Source organism: Miscanthus floridulus, chromosome 9, assembly GCF_019320115.1.
Source record: "Miscanthus floridulus cultivar M001 chromosome 9, ASM1932011v1, whole genome shotgun sequence".
Lineage (NCBI taxonomy): Eukaryota > Viridiplantae > Streptophyta > Magnoliopsida > Poales > Poaceae > Miscanthus > Miscanthus floridulus.
Window position 1 is genome coordinate 13,490,749 of NC_089588.1, and position 6,554 is coordinate 13,497,302.

General features: G+C 41.9%; 1 long non-coding RNA gene across 5 annotated transcripts; it reads left to right on the forward strand.

The window, feature by feature from the left end:
* The first annotated feature begins 2,039 nt into the window (after positions 1–2,039).
* LOC136481382 (uncharacterized) lies at positions 2,040–5,880 on the forward strand. Of its 5 annotated transcripts, none has more exons than XR_010764696.1 (5): positions 2,040–2,243; positions 2,322–2,512; positions 2,589–2,703; positions 2,824–5,198; positions 5,618–5,880. It is a non-coding gene; the product is annotated as an uncharacterized lncRNA (long non-coding RNA). The 5 variants fall into 5 exon arrangements; XR_010764697.1 differs by having other exon boundaries at positions 2,824–4,835; positions 5,071–5,880; XR_010764698.1 differs by having other exon boundaries at positions 2,824–4,835.
* The last annotated feature ends 674 nt before the right edge of the window (positions 5,881–6,554 follow it).

The window sequence follows — 6,554 nt, forward strand, 5'->3', positions numbered from 1 at the left end:
TAATCATAAAGCGTATATATGTTTCTACATTACCCACGTCTATCAATATGAGTATATTAAGATTTGATTCAAGTAAGCATACGTGTCATGCCAGCATACATGAATGATAAGTATATATGTTATGTTTCCCCACATAAAAAATATTTTCTTAACAACTCATATACTAGTGTTTCATCACATAAAGAATATTTTCTTACCAACTCATATACTAATAATACTAACAAACTGTTTAAAACCATATTTGTAACTATAACATATAATTCATATAGGTTGTTACTTTAGATATATTTATATATTTGAACTAAAATGTTTGACACGTCTATACTGATACTATAACTATAACTGCATATACGATTTCTTGTTAGAAAAATTCAATTATCTTGAAAAGTGTGGTAGACCACTGGTGACTATATATTTTGGCCCTTTAAGATTACTTTAGAGTAAAAAGTTGATCATTATAAGGCTTAAGTATTAAAATTCTATTGAGGTTAGAACTGGTACCCCTGTCCGAGATCTCATTTCAAGCTCTATCTCTTATGATAAGAACCATGATGCAGGTTTCAAATGATTGCTTATGGTATTATAGTATTTAAGAACGTATTCTATGACCTAAAATCCTTATTCTAAAATGTGCAAAAGAGAGAGTTAACAAAAGATACAATATGCACAAGAGTTTTAACTTAAGGATAAAAAGAATTTTTAACAGTCAATAAGGATAAAATTTGAATTAAAATTTAGATTCATGATTTTGTAAGATATATGATGTAACAAGAGCCACTGATGTAAATTTTTTTTGATATGAGTCCACATGATATTTTTCAGCCACTGCCCTCACCCTGATGAATTTTTCAGCCACAGCCAAATCGTGTTTCAGCAACATGAGAGCCTATTCTCTCCGCGATGGTCCACACGATCCCTGGCGTTTTGTCCTGTCCGTGGTCTACCTTGCTTGCGTGGAATGGGAGTGGTGGACTGAGATTTGGAGCGCGAACCGAGACCTAGTGCCGCCACTTTTGGATATGAGTCCACATTTTTTTGTTGCTTTTCTTTCTGTTTGCTTCCAGTAGTCCACCAGAATCCACCTTGGATTACGAGACCAAAGCAGTTGCTGAATACATGAAGCGGGAGTCCAAGTCAAGCTCGCCCTTCTTTGAAGGCGGCAGCGGCGGCGATGGTGATGCTAACAGCAGCCTGCAACTGGATTGTTGCAGATATATCCTTTTACGCGGCAGAGGAATGATGGGCGATGGATCAGTATCAAAGATTTGTCGCAGCAGGCTGACCTATTTAAAGAGGACCAGGACATTTGGCTATCGTACAACTTGTGCCAGCTTTTTGCAAGGCGCTACTATGGGTTTCATTGTGCAGAAGATGGGGATGCCAAGGTGCGCCGTTTTGCGCTGGCCCGGTTGGGAGCGGACGGCTACAAGGGGGCATTCACCAATGTTGAGGTGCAGTTGGCTTTCCTTCACTATTACTTCTTCACCACCTCTCCCAGTATCATGGAATCTAGCTTTTACATGCTGTCACATAAAATGCAAATGCCGGCAGAATGGCCATCAGTGACATGCATAATGAACACTTTAAGGTTGGGATATTTAACTTATTGCCATCCTTACGGATGGCACCTCTCTGTTTGCCAGTTTTAGAATGGCATCTACACAATTGCCATCCACTACACCACAACCCTAATATAGCGTCATATGTGTGTCGCTATAAATATACTAATACCATTGAACCGTCGGTCGGTATAGCTGGCCCACAGATCATGTGTCGTTAAATGTATTTTTTGCAATGGATGATCGGTCGGTATAGATATTTGGCTGTAGCATCAACCAATCGGTCGGGATAGATGAATAAAGAGGACGAACCATCAGTCGTTATATATGGCCTTGTCTTTTGCGTGGGCTTAAGGTCCGTCCGCGGGAACTGAAAAGGAAAAAAAATTCCATCACGGGAATCTAAAAACGAAAACAGGCCCTTCGCGGTAAAAGTTGGGCCCAAATACGGCTAACCCTAACCTTTCCATTCACTCTCCCTCAGCTAGCCGCCGCATTCGCTCTTTGCACCCGCCCGCCCCATCCTCCGTCGCGGCGCTCGCCCTCCCAACTCCACTGCCTCCACCGCCCAAGACCGCCGCTACCGCCGCCCAAGCCCGTCGCCCAGGACTGCCCCCGCCGCAGCCCAGTTGGCGCCCCAGCCGCTGCCGTGCAGCCCTTCGTACGCAGCCCTCAATTGCGACTGTGCGTGACTCCTCCCCTCATCCTCATCGATTCCAACCAGCGATTTGATCTGGTTTCCATGACGCTTCTTTGTCGCAGTTGTTCGGATCCGCAACGACGTACTTCGGCGTGGGCTGGACCGGCTGCGAGGATGAGGTGCCCTGCGACGACATCGTTTCCTAATTAGATTACTCCACACCAAACTCCTCGGAGGGTGGAGTGATCCATGGATTCACGGTGATGAGCCGGCGAAACTCCCGATTCATGTATGCCTGCCCCCATCGATAAAGGTTGGTCTCCTTCCCAACTCCCTCCGACTCCTAATCTGCCATCTAATTTGATGATGAAACGAATTGCTTCTTGCAGTGCTGGAGGAGAAACGTTGTCCAGGTCTCCAGGACCATCCTTTCCTCAGAATCGTTGTGAGTAGGGACTGGGAGGCTTCATCTTCATTTGCCTGCTCGTGTTCCCAGCAGATTCAGTGCGTTCACAAGTAGTATATTGTATTCTACTTTATTCTTTCAGCAAGTCTGTATGTAGTATTTGGTTTTCTCATTCAATGCTGTTTACTGGTTACTGATAATTGACTTGTCATTGACAGGTCACCGGCATGGCCCCTGCTGAGTATCTTCTGCTGGAGCACTCTTGAATGTTACAAGCACAATGTTGAATCCTGATGCAATCGTTATTGGCTAATTGAAAAGATAGGATTTGTGAGTATATATGGCTCCTAGATCTGTCAGTTCGGTGCTGTTCCAAAATTAATAGTTCGTTTATTGACTAACATATGTTACAAGTTATCTCACACCTTGAACTCAGTTCTTCAGAGTAAACCTTTTAACTCACCTCTCCAAATTCTTCTCAGATCCATTTTGGGCTAGCCGCAAACGCTTTTTAAGTTAGCAGTAGTTCTGGTGGTATAGTAGTATATATTTGAACATAGTAGACTTACCTCTGACACGTTCTCGCATAATGAATACTACTTTGTATTAGTAGTTTAGTAGTAACCAAATACTTCATAGGAAAACATGGCAATAGTAGTGTTAGTAGTATCAGACATGGCATTAGTAGTATTCAATGTTTACAAGTCTTGGGCTCATTGAAAAAATTCTCATTTTTGCCAGACCATCTTCATGCCTACCTTAAAATAAGTCAGCCAACACCAGGCAAGTGCTACTCCCTTCCTCGATCCCTTCAAATTAAATTTATTGATCTACAAGTTGAATTTACAAGTACTGGATGTGTGGATTGAATAGAGGATAGCTTATCAGCTTGTCTTGTTGAATCATTATATTTGTTGTCTGCTGCCACATGTTAAGGAATTTCAATTTCAACATCAGCATGCCTCTAATGCCAAGTTCTAACATCAGCATGGAAACATTTTTTTCTTGATTGGAAAGACTGAAAGAGAGAAAAGAGGGCTCATCAACACCTTTGCTAAATCATAGAGACCAAGCCCTCCCTTCTCTTGCTGCACAATTTACTTATCCTATTGTATGTGCAACTGTGCTGGTTTTCACTGATCCAAATGATCCTTCCAAGGCTGAACCACACACAAAAAGGAGTGATTAAATAGGCTTCAGGAGGGATTGGATGAGGAAAACAAGGGCTAGCAACATTTAGAGTAAAGCATATCAAAGCACACAGACCGCAGCCACGTATCTAGTAAAGGACATTGGGTTTGCACATATATGCCTGACAGACACTATCAGGTTCTCTGTATAAAGAGCAATCCATGCCACACTATCACATTATTAATTTTGAGACAACAAACATCCCAATGATCTGCTTAAACTAAGCATATTTAATTCAGTTGCATAGAAACGTATGTCCTCTGCAATGTCTACCCTTTTATCACTGTCTGTGCAGCAATGATATGTTTATGAAATCTGCCATTTAGTACTGGCATTGATCTGGGTTCAGTGATCAAATGTAGCATTTAAGTCTGTATTCACAGTGTGGATTTCGATTTATGAGTTTGTTGGAAGCTTATGAATCTCATATAAATCTCATTATCCAATTATATATCTGTTGGAAATTGGAATATGGAACTAGGTTCCTGTATTCTTTTTTTGTGTATAAGAATGTTCATAGGTTCAGTCCTTTTTCATCACTCATGAGACAACTTGCGAGATGTTCAGAGCCACCAGACATACCTTTGCTATTATGCTGGTTATATGTTACATAATTTCTTTATTTGCAACAGCAATGCACACTTTACCTTTATCTAAACCTACTACAATGTTGTTTGATACATGAATGTGAGATGTTATGCGGTTGTTCTTTCACAGTTACTAATGCAGCTCTTGACTGAAATTGGAGGAGATTACTTGTGCTAGTTTCTTTCCTTGCATGGCAGCAGCAGGCTGGAGTCAGTAACGGTGCTCGTGGTGAGACCTCGCCATCATGGAGGCCAGCGTCCAAGCGTAGAACTCATGGTACCCAGGTCCACAACATGTCGGGACACTAGGGCGCGGCGACCTCAAGCCGCAGGCAACAGCACCCCTATGTCATGTGGCTTGCGTGAATCGCTAGTCGCGCTGATAGACCTGCTAATTGGATGAGATGTGCCTCGTGCTGCAATGAGCCTCGAAGAACAGCTCATTGCCTCAAGTGAGTTGAGCCTTCAAATCTCCCATTGTTTCATGATCTCAGTCATTTGTTTCTCAATGTTATATATGTATTTTGACTTGGGAACTCAAACAAAAAAATAGAGAAAAAATCTACTTTTTATTTGTGCAGAAAATTGCTACCCTTGAATGGCATAGCTATGTTGTTGAGCATTGTATAGATAAATGTATAAAATCAATAGTTAACCATGGTAGTTATTGCTGTAAAAACTTTTCAGAACAGTAATGAAGCAGGACAAGAACCCAAGGCAATTCTTGAGTTGGCAGAAACTCAGAACTGCCTGTGTTGAGCATTTGTAATAGTTGAACGTCAGCAAGGCATCACATTCATCCAAGTCTACTACAGGTATGTATTTTTCCTGAATTTTACTTATACCAAGCTGCAATTTGTGATGCTGAACACAACCTGCTATGCATACAACACACTATCAAAAGAATTTGGTACTGCTTGTTCTTATTCATTGCCATCTAAATGCATTTGTTGGGCTGTTTTTTTTCTGAATTTTACATTCATCAAACAGCTATTTGTGATGCTTCAGTAACCATAAACGTTACCTGTGTCCCAAAAAATGGTTTTGATTATGCAAAATTTATCTTTGGCTGAACTAACTATCAGCTTCAACTAACTATCATCAATGTCTCTGTTAGTTAGAAACGCCTTGGTGAGATTAACAGTTTACTAGAAGCACAATTGGAACGCTGCATCTGACAGAACAAAGTACTACAGTACAAGTTGGAACTGAAAAATATGATTTGATTTTTCAGGTGGAAGGCGCTAGATGTAACGTGATTATTTTGTGTCAGCAAGCAGATCAAACATTTTGTAAGATGGAGATGAAACATCGATGGATGCTAGTTGCTTTGGATGATATAGCATTTTGTAAAGAACTGCTTGGGGATGGATGCTAGTTGCTTTGGATGATGTAACATTTTGCAAAGAACTCCTTGGGCATGTTAGCTGTGAGGTGTGCAACACAGCATGACTATTACATGTACCAATTGGCATGAATGAAATCTAAGCTATGTCATTGTGACTCGATTTTGTGTCTCATGTTGAATGTGACCTTGTATGTTTCATGTCTAAAAGAATACTGTAATTTGGTTAATGTGAGATTAATAATATATTTTTGTGTCATGTGATCTATGCGTTGGATTGTTGGTTGGTATAAATCCCTTTAGCCTTGAACTGTTGGACGGTAAAACTACTATATGCCATCAGCCTGGTGGTCGGTATTGCTTCAACATTTCGTCAGACTATCGGTCGCTAAAAGTATGTCGATCGCTATAACCCTATCCCGACGCCACTTTCAGCGGCAGCAGTTAAGTGTCGGCACAGATCTATACCGACCGATAGTGTGTCGCTGTATCCACCTATAGCGACCAATGGTGCATCGCCATTCTGGGGCTGTGGTGTAGTGATCCAAAACAGTAATCCTCCTACGTATTTGCCACTTTTGCTGATGTGGCACGCCATGTCGACACGCCAGCGCAGCAGTGTCCCTAGGAACCTCTACATGGCACACGAAATTACCTGTTTACCATGTTGCTTCTCTCCCACTCCATTTGCCTACGCGTGGGCCCTCTCGACGCATGGCCCCCACACGTCAGCTTCTCCTTCAACCTCTAGCCATCACCAAGCAGTCAGAGGAAGGGGAGGAGCTCGTGCAGTCCCGGCCGGCGTTTTTCTCCATCCCCGGCCACC